Source organism: Vulpes vulpes, chromosome X, assembly GCF_048418805.1.
Source record: "Vulpes vulpes isolate BD-2025 chromosome X, VulVul3, whole genome shotgun sequence".
Lineage (NCBI taxonomy): Eukaryota > Metazoa > Chordata > Mammalia > Carnivora > Canidae > Vulpes > Vulpes vulpes.
The window spans coordinates 68,723,665-68,743,015 of record NC_132796.1 but is presented as its reverse complement, the minus strand read 5'-3'; positions in this window follow the sequence as shown (position 1 = coordinate 68,743,015).

The window sequence follows — 19,351 nt, the reverse complement described above, 5'->3', positions numbered from 1 at the left end:
AAATATTTTATGGAATTCTCCAGTGAAGCCATCTGGCACTGAAGTTCTGTGTCTTAGGTGGTATTTGATGACTGCTTCAATTTCCTCCCTGGTTATTGGCCTGTTCTGGTTTTCTATTTCTTCCTGGTCTGGTTTTGGTAGTTTGTGGTTTTTCAAAATTGAGTCCATTTCTTCCAGATTGCCTTATTTATTGCCCTATAGCTGCTAATAATATGTTTTTAAAATTGTTTGTATTTCCTTGGTATTGGTTGTGATCTCTCCTTTCTCATTCGTGATTTTATTAATTTGAGTCTTTTTTTTTTGTTTTTAATAAGGCTGGCTAATGGTTTATCTATCTTATTAATTCTTTCAAAGAAAACCAACTCCTGGTTTGTTGATGTGTTCTACAGTTATTCTGGTCTCTATTTCATTGAGTTCTGCTCGAATATTTATTAACTCTCTTCTTCTGCTGGGTGTAGGCTTTATTTGCTGTTCTTTCTCCAGTTCCTTTAGGTACAAGGTTAGCTTGTATATTTGAATTTTTTCCATTTTCCCTTGGGATGCTTGTATTGTGATGTATTTCCCTCTCAGGACTGCTTTTCCTGTATCTCAGAGATTTTGAACAGCTATATCTTCATTTTTATTAGTTTCCATGAATCTTTTTAATTCTTCTCTAATTTCCTGTTTGACCCTTTTATCTTTTAGCAGGATGCTCTTTAACCTCCACATGTTTGAATTTCTTCCAAATTTGTTCTTGTGGTTGAGTTCAAGTTTCCAAGCTATATGGTCTGAAAATATGCAGGGTACAATCCTAGTCTTTTGGTATCAGTTGAGACCTGATTTGTGATCCAGTATGTGATCTATTCTGGAGAAAGTTCCATGTGGACTTGGCAAGAATGTGTATTCAGTTGTGTTTGAATGTAAAGTCCTGTAAAGATCTGTGAAATCCATCTGGTCCAGTGTATCATTTAAAGCTCTTGTTTCTTTGGAGATGTTGTGCTTATTATAAAAACTGTCATTTGCAGAAAGTGCTGTGTTGAAGTCTCCCAGTAATAGTGTATTACTATCTATGTATGTCTTTACTTTCGTTATTAAGTGATTGATATACTTGGTAGTTCCCACAATAGGGGCATATATATTCATGATTGTTAGGTCCTCTTCTTGGATAGATCCTTTAAGCATAATATAGTGTCCCTCTTCATCTCTTACAGCTGTCTTGGAAATAAACTTTAATTTATCTGATATGAGGATTGCTGCCCTGCTTTCTTTTGAAAACCATTTGAATGATAAATGGTTCTCAAACCTTTCATTTTCAGGCTGTAGGTGTCCTTAGGTCTCAAATGAGTCTCTTGTGGACCGCAAATAGATGGGTTCTGCTTTTTTACCCAGTCTGAAACCCTGCGTCTTTTGATGGGGTCATTAAGGCCACTCATGTTCAGAGTTACTATTGAAAGATATGAATAGTGTCATCATGATACCTATTCTTCATTCCCTGTTTTTGTTGATTATTTCTTTGGGCATCCTCTTTCTTTTATAGAGTCCCCCTTAATAGTTCTTGCAGAGCTGATTTAGTGGTCACATATTCTTTCAGTTTCTGCCCATCTTGGAAGCTCTTTATCTCTCCTGCTATTCTGAATGAGAGCCTTGCTGGATAGAGTATTCTTGGCTGCATGTTCTTCTCATTTAGGACCATGAATATATCCTGTCATCCCTTTCTGGCCTGCCAGGTCTCTGTGGATATATCTGCTGTTAATCTAGTAGTTCTCCCCATATAAGTTAGGGATCTCTTGTCTCTTGCTGCTTTAAGGATTTTCTATTTATCTTTGGAATTTGCAAGTTTCACTATTGAAGTTGGGGTGTTGCATAGTTTTTATTGATTTAATGGGGGGAATCTCTCTATCTCCTGGATCTGAATGCCTGTTTCCCTCCCCAAATTACGGAAGTTCCCCAACTATGATTTGTTCTAATACCTTTTCTGGTCCTCTGTCCCTCTCGGTGTCCTCCGGAACCCTAATTAAACTAGATTTTTCTTTCTAAGGCTGTCATTCATTTCCCTTAACCTTTCCTCATTGTCTTTCATTTGTTTTTCTCTTTTTTCCTCAGCTTCCATCCTTACCATCATCTTGTCTTCTATGTCACTCACTCTTTCTTCTACTTCATTAACTCTCATCATTAGGACCCCCAGTTTGCACTGCATCTCATTTAATTGATTTTTAATTTTGGCCCATTTAGATCTAAATTCTGCAGTCATGAAGTCTCTTGAATCATTTACGCTTTTTTTCCAGAGCCACCAGTAGCTTTATAATAGTGCTCCTGAATTGGCTTTCTGACATCAAATTGTAATCCAAAATCTGTAACTCTGTGGCAGAGAGTACTGTTTCTGATTCTTTCTTTTGTGGTGAATTCTTCTTCGTAATCATCTTGCTCTGTGCAGATTGGCTAAAAATGAGTTGTACTGGAAAAAGAAAGAAAAACAAGAAGAATATTGGAAGCTTATCCTCTGGTTCCGTATACTGTAAATCCCTCGACTTCCCCTAGAATTTTCCAGCATTACTCAGTCAAGAACTTGCCTTCCCCTGTCCTTCAAGCTGATCTGGGAGAGGGGCCTGCTGTGCTGATTTTCACATGTGTGCACCTGGGGGCACTGCCGCGCTCCCTCCCAGGTGCACAGCTCAGTGGAGCTGTTTATGCTGTGAGGCCCCTTACCCTGGTGGCCCCATTCGGTCCCAGGCAGAGGTTGACACCAGGAGGGACAACAACGCTGGTGGCTGCCAGCTCTCCAGTTCTGGAGTCAGCTCCCGCAGTAACTACCACAGTCTCCTAGTCTGCACTGGCCTGGATGCTCCTGGGGTGGTGGGTCCACTGATCTGCACAGCTTTAGGGCACCGAGTGGCAGGAGAGTCCTCGCTGTCTTATGCCCTCCCTGCTTCCACCTGTCTGGGGGGAGGGAACACAGGATCCTGGGCTGTGTCCCCCGGTGCCCTGAAATCTGGGGCCTGTGCTGCTGGAATCACACTCCAGGGGTCTTGGCTCCTGAAGGCAGCAGAGCGCAGCCCCCGCCTGACCAACTGGCTTTTCCCAGATACCCCACTGGCTGTGGGTTCCAGCCCTTTCCCGAGATCAGCCCACATTCTGTGGTGTGCTCTCCCCTGGGCGCACTTCCTCTGTTAGTCACTCTGGGAAACTGGAGGCTCCACTGCCCCTCCTGGGGTTCTGCCCGAGTTCCCTATTAAGCACCTTCCATCTTCCTTCCAGGAAGAATCTGGTGCGGATTTTTAAATTTCCTGCTTCTCTGGGACTGGGCTTTCCTGTCCCAGAGGCTTTCACTACCTGGCCTTAGCCCAGCTCCTGGGGAGGGGGGTGGGCTTCTCCATTTGATTCTTTTGTATATTTTTTCCGCCTTCCTACCTTGTTAGAAGAGGAAACTCTTATCTCTATAGTGTTCCAGCTGTTCTCTCTTTAAATCTCAGGTCAAATTCGTAGGTATTCAGGATGATTTGAAAGTTATCTAGGTAATGTCATGGGAACAGGTGACTTGGAGACCCTACTCCTCTGCCATCTTGCCCCGCCCCCTCTCTAGTTCCTATTCTTTGTATTTTGAAATCATAAAGTAGTTGTCATTCCCTTTGCTTGTATATCTTTTACATTATTTCAGTTTTGACTATATTCAAAATAGGAATGTCTTTCTTCTTCTCCAAATTGAGATATTTGCTTTCATTAACAATTAAAGCGTGGATGAACTGAGACTATGAACAATTGAGTAAAATTGCTGCTATGCTCAAGATATTTTAAAAGTTTATAGACAGCAATAAAGGTCTTCACAATGGAAAAAGTATGCAAGTGTGAATAGCTCTTCTAAAAGGGAGCTGAAAGCCAGAATATTGACACACAAAGATCTTGCCTATAGCAAGTCATCTACATTGTTAATTACCAAGCTCACTGTGGAAGCTGAGCCATGATATCAATGAGATCAATGAGTTTAGTAGGCTGTTAATTACTGAGTAAATAGTTTTTTTAATCTTCAATATAGTCTTTGGGATCAATCTGAATAGTTTACCAAAGTATGCAGTTAAGTGTGAGACTATTCTACTTGGAAACATAGGAAATAAAACATAAATTTATCTTTGGTCTTACTTCTTAAATCCACATACAACTGAAAACCTTCTTCTCAACGACTAAAAGAAACAACAACCTGGATCTCAAAATATTAATCTTCATATTCTTTCTTTTGAAAATGACCAAGAATTTTGAAGGAAATCAGAATGTGCCACCCCAAAATATGCCACTTTTGCAAATAGATCATTTTGAGGTGAAAGCAATTGTGAAATAGTAGATGCAGGAAGAGCCATCTGCATTCCTCCTATCGTGCCAAAAGAATGGTATAAATTTCCCATCGAAACGGTGCCCTCTCTGTACTCCAGGGGGAGAACGACTCATCACTAGAGATGGGAAGCTGAGTGTACATAAATCTTTTGTCAGTTAACCCCTATATTTCCTCTTTTTAAAGATTTTGTTTATTTATTCATGAGAGAGAGAGAGAGAGAGAGAGAGGCAGAGACACAGACAGAGGGAGAAGCAGGCTCCATGCTGGGAGCCTGACATGGGACTCAATCCCGGAACTCCAGGATCATGCCCTGGACCAAAGGCAGGCGCTAAACCGCTGAGCCACCCAGGGATCCCATTATTCCCTACATTTCCTAGTAACTTTTTCACAATGATGCATCATTCCTAGAAGCCCAAATCCCCTTTTCTTTTGTCTAGTCACTTCTCCACAGTATACTGCCCTTTGTTAATATGATATATAAGCCCCGAGTCTAATCACTTTTGGGGTTCTCATTTCTTTTTTGTGAAGCCCTCACACACATCAAAATATTAATATCAATTAAAATTGTGTGCCTTTTGTCATGTAATTCTGTCTTTTGTCAATTTAATTTGTAGGCAAGACCCAGTAAATCTAAAAGTGTAGAGGAAAGTTGTTTTTTTCTTTTCTTGCAATATATAATGGGAAATTTCATATTTATACAAGAAAGGAGTGGAAGATAATATTGTTAACCTCTGGTCATCTACAGTTACCTAAGGAACCAAACCAAGTTTGTTGTTGTTGTTGTTTGTTTTTTTGTTTTGTTTTAGATTCCATTTTATTTATTTTAGAGAGAGTGTGTGTGAGCAGGAAAGAGGCAGAGGGAGAGGGGAAGCAGACTTCCTGCTGAGCATGGAACCCTATTCAGGGCTTGATACCAAGACCCTGAGATCATGACCTGAGCCAAAACCAAGAATCAGATACTTAACCAATTGAATTACCCATGTGTCCCAAGGAGCCAAAGTTTCTAAAGGAAATTACTAGCACCATTACTTATCCTCTTCCCTCCTAAAAAGTTTCAGTTGATAACAGAGTCAATATACAGAACTAAATCTTATAATTCTGTTCACAGTATTTATAATTATACATATATTCTTCATACATCATCTGCTCATATCGTCTTCTGTCAATAAATATTTATTGAGCTTATATTTGATATTACCTTCAAGTTAATAGACACAGCCCTTGCCCTTATGGAGTAACAACAGCACCTGGCTAGCTCAGATGATAGCACATCACAACTTTTGATCTTGAGGGTCCTGAGTTTGAACCTCATATTGGATATAGATATTACTTTTTTAAAAGTTATCTAGTAACACAGACATGAAACAAGTTGTTGCAAAGTGTTAAGCATCAGAGTGCTATGGTGTCAAATGAAAAACAAATCTGAATTTAGGTAAGGGGAAACTTTATTTGAAAAGATCATTTCAAATGATCATTTCAAAAGATCATTTGATCTTTCAAGAGGGGGCAGGGACTATCATGTGGGAGGAGGGCAATTAAAATAGGGAGTATGCTCTGACCTCTGCAAGCATCTCAAAGGTCAGGCAGAAAAGGCTTTTCTTCTATAGGGAAAAGTGAACAAAATTGGGATGAAGTGGGTATGTGAGAGTGGGATGAGTGGATGGAAATGGATAGCAGATCCTGACAAAGACTCCTTGAACAAACTTTAGTCAGGGTCTTCTGAACCCTCTTCTAAACTAAGCCTCAACCTTGGCCAATGAGAGCTGCAGGTTCTCTGCACAAGACATTTTATCTAAGCTCCTCCCCTTCCCCCCCCACCCCCGACAGTAAGAGACTGAAACAAACACTAGCATTATTTCAAATACTTCAAGGCAGTACCACTAGGATTATGACCTCAACCCCCTTAAATTCCTGTCTAAAAAAGCTCAATGCTGCTAAAAATTGTACAGTTTGTTCCATCTATTTTAGATTTTGGGTGGAAAAAACTATAGTGCCCCAACTTTCCCTCTTCTTAGAAGCATTTACTAAAAAAAAAATAAAACTACAATTGTAAGTCCTTCTTCTGTTCCTTTGAGATGTGTCTGTATCTCCTACAACCTAGGATTGTCTTTCTCAAGGATCTGAAAGCCATTCCTTTGAAATATAATCCTCAGGAGGAATAAGACCCGCGCCTCCTAGTCTCTGTGGTAGGGAAGGGGCCTACCTTTGATAAGTGCCAGTTTGCAGATGCAGATTGCCTAATCACATTGAAATTGACCAATGTCTTATATGTTTTTTGTAAGTTCACACTTTCCTGACACTGTTTGAGGCCCCAACTCATTCTCCCTCTTCCTTTATCATTTTCCCTTTGAAATACCCAGGTACATCTGCACAGATCATATTTGAGCTCAGGTTACAGTGAGATTTGTCCTCTACTTCAGTGGGACTATTAAATAAAATCTATTTTTACAGTCTTTAATTAGTGTCTGTTGTTACTGTTGTTTTTTTTAAGATTTTATTTGTTTATTCATGAGAGACACACACAGAGAGAGGCAGAGACACAGGCAGAGGGAGAAGCAGGCTCCATGCAGGGAACCCAACACGGGACTCGATCCCAGGTCTCCAAGATCAGGCCCTGGACTGAAGGCAGCGCTAAACCACTGAGCCACCCGGGTTGCCCCAACTGTTGTTTTTTTTTTTTTTTTTTTTTTTTTTTTAAATAATCAGAAACTATTTTACTCTGATGTCAATCTATTCTTAGGAGGTAACACAACATGGATTTGTATGGTGGCTTGGGCTGAGAGTAAGTCAAAGTTGAGGGACCTAGGAAAATGAGAGAAGCTAAGTTTGATCAAGTAAGACTAAAGGGCATTTTGTTCTAATTTATCAACGGGGACAAAAGGTTCAGCTAATCATTTATGAGACAAAGAATTGGAATTTGGAGGGCCTTTGTGTTGTCATAGGTAAACAATAAGGACATCTGTGAGTCTTATCTATGTCATAGAGAAACTGTAGTCCTTTGCAATAAGGCAATTCTGAGAACACAAAAGTGTGGGGAATTTCTTAACTGTTACTGCTTTCCAGGGGCACAGAGCTCAGGTAACACTCACCAATGTCAGTGGGAGTACATTGCAGGACATCATTCTTTGTTTAGGAATTAGAAAAAAACAGTGCAGTCCAGTAATATATAGTTGTTTGCTGGATGATAGTTTGGAATAACCCAGATAAATGGTGTTTGGGTAGAAAATGTTAACCTATTATGATATCGATTAATGCCTGTGTAAGGTATATCAAGTTCACCTTCCAGTAACAACAACAACAACAACAACAACAACAACAACAACAAATTTAAAGTGAGGAAACTAAGAAATATGATGACTAAAAAAAAAAATATGATGACTGACAATAGTAAGTTTTATCTGATCTCTGGTGCTTCTGGAAAACATGAAATTTAAGAAATCCCCTCATCTATTGTGTTCTAGAAAATGGCTTACTAGGAAGAACCCCCTTCACTATGTGACTTAGATAGAATTCACTGACACCCCTTTGTTTACATATGACAATATCAGACACAGACCCTCCAAATTCTCATTCTTTGCCTCATAGTTGATTAGCTGAACTGTTTTGTCCCCATTGATCAGTGGGAACAAAATGCTTATTAACCAAATTTTGGTTAAGATTCTATCCTTTCCCGCAGATCCTTAAGCTTGACCCATCTTCAGACAACTAGCATACAGCCTTCAGAATAGAACATGCTGCCTTAGGATAAAACATTGATCTATCTACTAACAGATAGTACCATCCTTTCATCCCACTTCCCCACATCCAGTTCTTTCTAACTCTTTCTAACTCTAACTCTGTATAAAATAAAAATCTTTTCTGCTTAACTCTTCAGATTTGTAGATATTATGGTCATAGTGTTCTCCCTATTTCAATAGTTTCTTTTTCTCTAACAATAATGCTTTTGTATGAAGTCTCTCCTTTCTAAGTCCATATTTGGTTTTATTTTGATACTATCTAGAGAGATAGGCAGGGAGCAGATCACAGAGCCTTGTCATTCTAAGACAATAGCAAAGCACTAAAGGTTTGATAAGAGAATGATGAAATCATATTTGCATTGTGAAAAGTCTTTCAAGCCTGAGGGATGAGAAGGGATTTCTGTCTTGGTTGTCTGTGTGGTTGGTGGGGCTTTTACTGAGGAAATTGTGGTGAGAGGAGATGGCACATTCATTTTAAACATGCTCAATTTGACCTGAAGATATTCAGCTAGAGCAGGATGTGATTATGAAGCTTTTGTATTAAAGAATTAGCAGCATATACATGATCATCAAAGCCCTGGAATGGATGTCCTTTTTAACTTCATAGTGTAACACATCAGTTTCTTCTCTTTTAGTTTCAGTCTTCCCTAGATCATCTCACTCCAACTTTAACATCTATTCTTGTGTCTTTTTGCAACACTGATGTATAAGCCATAAAAGTTAACTCTGCATCAATTAAAAAAAAAAAGCTAGATGAAATTTGTTATTCCTCTCAAGCCATATAATTTCATTTAACACATTTAAGTGGCTGCTAATTGCTATCCTCATAATGAAATTGAGTATCAAATTCTGTTTGATACTTATTTACCATATGCTAGTATTTAAAAAAAGGATCTGCAACATCTTTAGTCAAAGTATAACAGTGTGGGTAGTAGAGCTAAGTAATTCCTAAGGGCTTTACTAGATACCAAATTGGAAGTCAAGAGACATGGGAGAGCCAGAAAGATAAGAAGGAGAGATGAAGAAAAATTGACAGTTTAGAAGACAAGATAAAGGAAAAATAAGGAACAAAAAAGCATAAACCATTAAAACACTCATAATGGGAAGTTTTAAGGGATAGAGTGGTTGATGATACCAATATTCATGTCAAGGAACTCCCAATACTTTACAATACTAAAAGTTTAATTTTAAAACAATTTAGGAAATATTGGGGAATGACTGTTATGGTAGACCAGCTTGACAACAGAGTCACTGCTTGTTTTAGATCTTCACAATCCTGTGGCTGCAAAGTAGGTCAAGTTTTACCTTAAGAACAAAATAATGGAAATCCATCCACTTTGCTGAAACAGTCTTTAAAAACTTCCACAGTGATTTTAGGATGTTTCGTAAATGAATCTATCAGCTCTAATCCCTCCTGTTCTCTGGCATCTACTGTCAATACACTATGCCCATTAATCCATGCTATAAAGCTTCACCACTACAACTGCTAATCATGAGCACTTCTATGTTCATGCCGTGGCAGTTGATTCCAGACCCTTCCACCACTTACAGTGAGCCACACAAAGCTGTAGGCACTGAGAGAACCTTCTCCTTCCCAAGTCTCTCCCATAGGTTTTACCTCAAGCAATTTGTTTTTGCCAGAATCGTACATGGCTCCTTTAAACAGGCCTATTTTTTTCTAGCCCTATGATCTCTAACAATTTAATTACTCAATCAGCACTATGTTAGGTGGCAGGGACACAACACTGAAGGAGACACACCTGGTCCTTGGCTTTTGTGGAGGTTACAATCCAAGTGCCTTATGGAAATTATTATTATTAATTTATTATTATTATTATTATTATTATTATTATTATTATTAGTTCTTGCAATTACTGTGCCAAGTAAGGGCTATTACTATCGCCATTTAACAGTCATAAAGTTGGTTAGTTTCTTGTTAGAGTCATAGAACTAGTGAGGGCAGAACCAGGATTTAAACCCTGTCTGACTATATAGTTTATGTTCTTGACTCCTAATAGTTTCCCTCAAAGTAAGTTTATAAAGCTAGATAGTTTATAAGAGGTCAAATGTATCACCCTTTTCACCCACCTCACTCTCCCATCAACCCCTTTGTACCATATACTTTCCCTCTGTGAAGCCTGCTTCCCACCAACCCCCACTGCCAGCTTAGGTATATATCAGTAGGTAAAAGCATAAGTTAGGGTAGAGGAAACAGGCATAAAGGAAGTATTCTAAGTATTCTTGTACTAAGAACAACTGTGAAAAGTTTCATAGGGCAAAATGCTTTTATATCTATCTGAAAAAAAAAAAAACTTTCTCATGATAATCACATAGTGAAATACCTTTGAGACTGGTGCCTAAAAATTTTCCATATCTTTTAACTAAATAATGATAATCTGGTCTAAAGAGGACTCTTTTTGCTAACTAGAAATCTCTTTGTCTACAAACAAGATAAAATGAAAGAGTGACAGCAGTAAGGCAGCAAGATTAGGGATTTTATCTGGGTGTCTCTGGCAAAGGATTCTCAGCAAGTCACCACACAAATGCCTGCTGGATGTTAAGCTCTCCTCCACATACAAAGGAATCATTGGGTTCTACTCACTATGTTGTGGTTTTAAAATTGTTTCTCTAATTGAAAGTATTGGTGTGTTCTGAGTCAGCCCTGCTTTTTCATTTGCACTCTCTGTGATAAGCAGCATACTTCTGAGGAGTAGATGACACATAGAACATTCTAGTGGTGTCTCTGTGTAACACACACTGAAGCAGTGAACTCTACCCTGTTGAGTAAAGAGGTTCAGAGTTTAAGCCAGTGCTGAATATTTTATTACAATTTCCTTCCTAGAATGTATAGCAAGATATATTTAAAGTCTTAAATACTCTAATGCCTTTACATTATACTCTTCTTAAAATGTGAGAGTCTAAAGGCTTCTTCTTTATTGTTTTTCTCCAAATATTGTTTAGCATACAGTGTCCATACAGTGTTGATGAACGTTCTCTCTGCACAGTAAAAAAAGCAGCCAGGTGAAGCAAGAAAAACCTGCCAATCAACTGATTGCTTAGTCCTCTACTTGACAATAGAGGACTGATACTTTACAGAAATGACTTAATCACACACCTGCTAAATTACTGCATAGTCAGCCTGTGCTGTCCAATACCACAGGCAGGTGGGTATTTTAATTTAAATTAAATTAAAGTTAAATAAAATTAAGATTTAGTCCCTCAATCATACTAGCCCCATTTTAAGTATGCAATAGCCACAAGCAGGCAGCAGCTACTGTATATTAGCCTAGCTATAGAACATTTCCATTGTCATAGAAAGTTCCATTGGACAGTGCTGGTTTCCTTGAAGAAGCTACTGCCACTTTATTGGGAAATTCAATTTAGTAAAAATCTACTAAACACCTACTCTGGGCAAGTGATAGTTTCTACTCTTAAGGAACTAATATTCCCCTGGGACAGATATGTATACATCCACAAACTATAACATGGGACAAAGGTGGTAGGTGTTTTAATTATGGGAGCAAAAAGAGAAAGTCACTCTGATTTAGGAGACTTGGGAAAAGCTTATTGTTGCAGGTGCATCTAAGCTCTTTTTCAAAATGGCAAGATGAAAATAATCATGATTGGCCAGTGACTGATGGGAGGCCTAGGGAGGGGTAGAAGAAACATTTCATTGAAATGTGAGCAAAGGTTAACAAGGTGGAAAGTTTTGGACCTGCATGGGGAGTTGTAAGTGTTGTATTGGTTACTGGGATATGCTTGCAAAGCTCACATTTCAAAGTCTAATACTTTTAAATCTTTTATAAAATTCTGTAGTTCAGGTCACTTTAATATTCATGATTAAAATGCCTTTTTGACTTTCCCTGTGATTTGAAGATAAGGTTGCAATCTAACTATTGCTTCCAGACTAAGATATATAAATATATATATATATGATTATATATATGACTATATATTATATATTATATATATCAGAGATTAAATGTATTAATTCATAATAAGACATATGACTATATGATTAACAACTGTCCAGATATGTGTGTCCACTAAATAGTACATTTATCCTTTTGGGCAAATTTTTATGGGAAGTCAAATTATAAGCACAGGATAGCTTAGAGAGCCTTAAATCTAAGCAAAGGGAGTCACTTTGATGTTCAAAATAGTGTCATACAGCTTTGACAACCTAATGCATCTATTGCCATTATTAGAATTTATCTGGATGATAAATAAGTACAATGTATATCACGCCATTCCTGTACTCAGAATCTGCAAAAGTTTCTTGCAGATTTCTTAGTAATCCAAACTCCTCTACCTGGTATTTAAAGCCCTACTCAATCTAATGACATCTTACTTAGTTGAATTTATTCCCTATTAGGGTATATAATAAAACAATATAGTACAGCCATTTTGATGTGTCCATTTTCACACAGTCATTTTGATGCTAAGGTATTTTGATGATGCTGCTTGAGCAAGATTGCTTTAACATAGACATATTTGACAGATTCCAAAACAAAAACTATTAAACTGTCAGTTTTTTAAAAAATGACCAAATACGGAATATAACATCTGTGACCCCCAACCTATTCCCAATTCTTTCCCACATCCACCTAAGCACATTGTACACTGTGTTCCCTATGCCTTGCTCAGTAAATATCCAGTAAGTATTTGTTAAATGAATTATTGAGTGAATGTCAGTCATTATGTTGTTTTGTACAATTACCAGATCTCTCTATCATTTAAGAGTGAAGATACTTTCCCTTAGCTTGGATTTTATTATGAGTAGCTTCTTAAGATATTTTTCTCTGCTTGCTCTGTTTAGATGTCCTGCAGTCATTTTCTTTTTATTTTTTCAAAGATTACTTATTTATTCATGAGAGACACACAGGGAGAGGCAGAGACACAGGCAGAGGGAGAAGCAAATTCCCTCTGGGGAGCCCAATGTGGGACTTGATCCCAGGACCCCAAGATCATGACCCGAGCCAAAGGCAGACACTCGACCACTGAGCCACCCAGATGACCCTTGCAGTCATTTTTAATCATCATATATGCAGTTCAGTAAATAATCCATCAAAGTCTTATTTACAGAAGAAATTATGTGTATATAGCCAACTACTCTGAAACCACTAATGGTATCCAAGTCTTTTTTCTAGCAGTATTAATATTTAAAACATGGAATACTTAACTTATATTGTTTCTAACATGAATTAAAACTCATGACATTTACTAAAATGACATCACCACTATAGTATTTTAGTCTAAAGTAACTCTGTCTTTTATTTACTGAGATGAAGTTTTCACATAAATTGAAGAAAGTACTCTTTACTAAGATCATCGATGGCTTACTACTTGCTAAATCTATTTCTGTAGTATATCCTTATTTGCCTTCATGCAGTGTTTGAAACTTTCTTGTAAAAAAAAAAAAAAAAAGAAACTTTCTTGTACCTCTCCTCTCCTGGGTTTCATGTCATTATGTTCTACTAGTTTTCTGACATTTTCTATGATTTTCCTTTCTTCGTCATCTTTGTTATCTTCTATTTTTCAGTCCACTCTTTTAGTAATAGTGACTGAAAGTCACTAGCTATGTGATCTAAAGTCACATCACAAAAAATAAATAAATAAATAAATAAATAAATAAATAAATAGTCACATCACACTCCTCATGTTGAAAACTAAACTCATGATCTCCATTCCACTTCCATAAGCCTGATCTACATTCAATATTCTTTAACCCAAAAAGTATTATCACTTTTTACCTACTTTAACAAGCCAGAAAATTGAAGCCATTTTTTACTCCTCTCTATACCTCACTTTTTTTTTAGATTTTTATTTATTCATTTGAGAGAGAGAGAGAGAGAGAGAGAGAGAGAGAGAGAGAGAGAGGAAGAGACACAGGCAGAGGGAGAAGCAGGCTCCATGCAGGGAGTCTGACGTGGGACTGGATCCTGGGTCTCCAAGATCATGACCTGGGCTGAAGGTGGCGCTAAACTGCTGAGCCACCTGGGCTGCCCTATTCCTCACTTTTACATGTAATCTACCATCTAGTCCTGCCAATTATACCTCCTGGATGTCCACTTTTCTCTATTTTTGTTTTTACTACCTGATTCATTCTATCAGTTACTTGTAATAGCCTCCCAACTTGTCTCCTTGAATCTAGTCTTGCCCTCATCTAATGCGTTGCTTAAAATTCTGTCAAATATTTTTCAAATGAAATCTGATCATGTTATTTCTTATTTTTTTTAAAGATTTTGTTTATTCATGAGAGACACACACACAGAGAGAGAGAGAGAGAGAGAGGCAGAGACACAGGCAGAGGGAGAAGCAGGCTCCTTGCAGGGAGCCTCATGTGGGACTCCATCCCGGGTCTCCAGGATCATACCCCAGGCTGCAGGCAACGCTAAACCGCTGAGCCACCCGGGTTGCCCCATGTTATTCCTTATTAAAGACCCTTCAATAGTTTCTCTTTGCTCTTAAAATAAAGACAAAAATCCTTAAGATGGCTACATAAGCCCTCTATGATCTGAGTTTTGTCTAACTTCCCAGCTTCATCTCAGCCATTCTTTCTTTTGTTTCCATGTTTCTTAAATATGAGGATTTATGTCTTCCACGATTTTCAGAAAATTCTTAATCATTATCACTCTGAGTATTGCCTCTTTCCATACTCATTATTCCTTCCTACTGAGATTTCTATTAAACATAGTTTGGGCATTCTCAGTTAATCTTTAACCTTCCTATTATTGATCTCTGTCTCTTTCAGCTGTGTCCTGGATTATTTTGTCTGGGTCTGCTGTTTATCAATTCTGTTAATTTTTCTCATGATAGTTTGTGTATTGGTGTGCTTTATAATTTTGGATTGTGAATTTGTGTTTGGTAGGGTTTTTATTGTAATCCTGTATGGTAATCTTGAGATGAGGGTATGTCTGATAGCTTCCTTAGGAATGTCATCATAATGGAGTTACTTCTTATGTTAATTTGGTTCTCCTAGAATATGCAGATAGTGTAAGACTCATGTGAGGGAAAATTAATTTTCAAGAAGGGAAATATTTTTATAATCTAGAACTCAAAGTGATATAGACAAACTTCCTTTGCTGGTAGGGTTTATTTTTATCTATGCTCTCCTTACCCTTAAGATGTAGTCTATAGGAGATCTTGGGTTTTTAAGAGGATTCTTAGTTTCAAATTCCCATTTTTCACAGATCCAAGGCTTATCTGTCCTTGTGTAGCCATTAAACTCAAAATCCCATTGATGAAGAACAGCAGGTAATTTCAGATCAACTTAAGTGTAAATATATTCATTCATGTAGTCAATAGATATTTATTAAATGCCTCCTATGTCAAAGGTTATAGGCACTAGAGATACAGCAGATAATAAAACAAAATCCATGCCCTCATGGCATTTATGTTTACTACTCCTATTTTGAAGTTTCTGTTTGTTAGGGGCCTATTAAGAAAAAGAAATATCAAAACCTTAGAAATTAAATGACAGAATAACTATTTTTCCATTCAATGTCATACTGGAGCATTGACTAAAGGTCCAACCCAAGGATCATCTAATTTTGAAGTGGAAGGTACTTGATTTGACATGCTATTTACTATTGACTAGGGCCCAGAATCTGAAAAGTTACATGTTAACTCAGATTTTGTCTAGTAGATGCATAATTGATTCCTATCAGGTAAAGATAAAATAACCCTTAAGATTATGGTCTTACTGCCTTATGGGACATTAACCAATTCTGTGTCTAATTTAACAAACCTTTCAGTATGCCTTTCCTATTGGACTATAAAACTCCTATTCCTCTAATTCTTTGACCCAACTTTGCTATACTGATTGCTCCTTTGTTAATAAATTAAATTTTTGACACATTTTCACTTTACATTTATTTGTAGGAGAATTGTGTTTATAGCTTTTTATAAGTCATAGACTGACAGGACCCTAACCATTTCCTTTACTGCAAGAATATGCATATGTTATATTTGTTATATTTGATCCAACATTATTTGATGTTTAAAAGTAAGAGGTTTTCTGTTTTCTTACTCTCCCGTATCTCTAGAAAAGGAGCATAACTCTTCTTTGTGTTTCAAGCACATTGGCCTTCTTTCAGTTCTACAAAGCTCTACATTTCTCTTCCCTCTGAGACTTTAGAGAAAATTATTCCCCCTCCAACCCCCATTTCTTTTTGCTTGGTTAACCCTTCTTTCAAAGCTCAAAAATTATTTCCTTAGGAATGTTTCCTTCACTCTTTCCATCCCTTAAAAATTGTTTCAGGTTCTTCTACTATAGGACTTTTTGGGATCATATACAGTTTCTTCATAGGTACTTACCAAAATTTTAATTTATTAAGTAATTTGTTGCTTGACATCTGTCTCCCCACACAAAATTGTAATACAACTTCAGATAAATAAAAAATATGGACTGTATCTGTTTTCTCACAATTTTGTTTTCAGGTCTTATCACAACTCTTTGTTAGGTACTACTTTGTTAGTACCTCTTTATTAGGAAATTGTTAAATGAATTAACAAATCTTCATTATATTCTCTCAACCAGGTGACCCAATCACGCCCATGATTTCAACTAACACTTATGTTGATATTTGCTAAATCTGTATTTATAGTTTATACCTAATTTCTTAGTTCCAAGTTCATATTTCCAATTTTCTCTTAAAGACCTGTGGCTGGCGGATTCTGGGTGGCTCAGCAGTTTAACGCCTGCTTTCGGCCCAGAGCATGATCCTGGAGTCCCGCGATCGAGTCCCACGTCGGGCTTCCTGCATGGAGCCTGCTTCTCCCTCTGCCTATGTCTCTACCTCTCTCTCTGTGTATCTCATGAATAAATAAATAAAATCTTAAAAAACAAGACCTGTGGCTGAATGTAGTATAGATACTTCCCACTCAAATAATTCAAAATGAAGCCCACTGTCTCTTCCTATAGATCTTTATCTGTTTCATTTATTACTGCATTACCATATATATGGTTATCAACATTGAAACCTCATAATCAACTTTTATGCTTACTTTTCATTCACTAACTACTTAAAATTAGTCATTAAACGTTGTCAATTCTATTTCTAAGAATCTTGGTCATACTTGGCCTTTCTCCATTCAATTGACACCCTCTTAAGTTTAGTTCTTCATTTTCTCTTATCAAACTACTCAAATTGTTCTCCTCCTTCTCTGTATCTGCCCTGTACATAGTAATCAGTTATTTTTTTTTCTGGAATATAGATTCAATAATGAATTCTGCAGCTCAAAACCTTCAATTACCACATAAAAATTTAAAAAAAAAAACAGTATCTTCATTACCTATAGAATAGAAATTGAACCTCTGCATAAAAAGTGAGAATTTCTTCACAATCTGAATAAACCTATTTTTTTTTTTCTATTTCATCACATTGGTCAACTTCCCCTCTAGGAATAAAGCTTTTTGGTTATTCTTGAATGTGTCATGGACTTCCATGCCTCCATGATCTGTTCAAGTACCCTGTACCTACAGTGAGTGCCCTGTCTGCCGATTTTATTCTTTTGACAAAATCATATATCTCTTTCAAGGTCCACCTCAAGGTCAGAACTTTTCTGTAAAGACTTTTCTATTGTCTAACTTTCCAGCTTTCCCCATTCCTCCCCAGGCAAAATTTGTTCCTCTGCTTTGTCTGTTTTCTTACAGCACTTTTTTCTATTGTATTTTGTATATAACTTGGCAGAAAATGTAATCCAGATCTTAGGTGCTTAGCCAGAATTTGGACATGTTTGCACATGTTCTAATGAACTGACAAGATAGGTTCAACTGAAGTCTCTTTGTTGAGAAGTATTCTAAAAAATAACTCCAGCTGTGTCTACTGCTAGGTTTCAAACACATCTTGACATGTCAGGCAAGTCTAAGTAAGAATCAACCAAACAAAAGCCTATTTGGAGGAAATAATAAAGAGGCTTCACAAGAGAACTTATTTTTTAAAAATCAATAAAAAGGCATAATGAACATAACTCACTAAAATAGGAATAGTTTGCAAAGAGAAATAGAGGTTTTAATATAGCACAGCCCTTGTTATTTAAATCTGCAGGGGGCTAAACGTCTGGTATCAGAAGATTAAAATCAATGAGCTAATAAAATTCATGTACTAATGTTATTTTGATCTAATTTTCTCCCATAGACTAGGGAATCATGAGAAACATCATTTAAAAATATTAGTATCTGTTATGATACTTACTCATATCCATTGTTCTTAATGTATAACAGTGATCATATATGAGAATTTATTTTCTTCACTTTGCTTTCAAGGAGACCATTTTTAATTCTTGATTCACTCTTTTGGCTGTTTCTCCTTAATCAATCATCTTTCTTGGATCGTTCTTATTTTCCAGACCTTTAAATATTGTAGTTTTCCAAGTCTAAATCCTGAAACATCCCTCTTCTTTTCTACTTATTCTTTGTAATTGAAGTACAATTGGCAATATTATATTAGTGTCAGGTGTACAATATAGTGATTCCATATTGATAAACATTAAAAATTCTCACCATGGTAAGCATAGTTACCACCTGTCACCAAAGTTAATACAATATTGTTGACCATATTCTCTATGCTCACTTTTCATGTTCATAACTTATCTATTTTATAACTGGAAGTTTGTACCTCTTAATACCCTTTACCTATTCCAACCATCCCTCTGGCAGCAACCAGTTTGTTCTCTGTATTTGCAAATCTGTTCCTGTTTTTATTTTTTATTGTTCATACTTTTAGATTCCACATATTAGTGAAATCATATAGTATTTGTCTTTCTCTGACTGACTTATTTTTAGCATAATACCCTCAAGGTCCATCCAGGTTGTCATAAATGGCAAGATTTCATTCTTTTTTATGGCTTGAGAAACATTACTACATCTTCTTTGTTCATCTGGCAAAGGACACCTAATTGCTTTCATATCTTGGATTTTGTAACAATGCTGCAGTAATCATAAAGCTGCATATATCTTTTCAAATTAGTGTTTTATTTTCATTGGGTAAATACTCAGAAGTGGAATTACTGGATTATGTGGTATTTCTCCTGGGTTGGTTTTCTGTTTTGTTTGTTTGTTTCTTTAGCTTGACTTTTTGATACTAGCCATTCTGACTGGTGTGAGGTAAAATCTCATAGTGGTTTTGATTTGCATTTCTCTGATGATGAGTGATATTGAACATCTTTTCAAGTATCTGATGGCCATCTGAAGGTATGCTTTGGAAAATATTTTTTCTTTTCCTCTGCCCATTTTTAAATTGGATTATTTGTTTTATTATTTGGGTTTTGAATTTTATAAGTTCTTTATATATTTTGGATACAAACT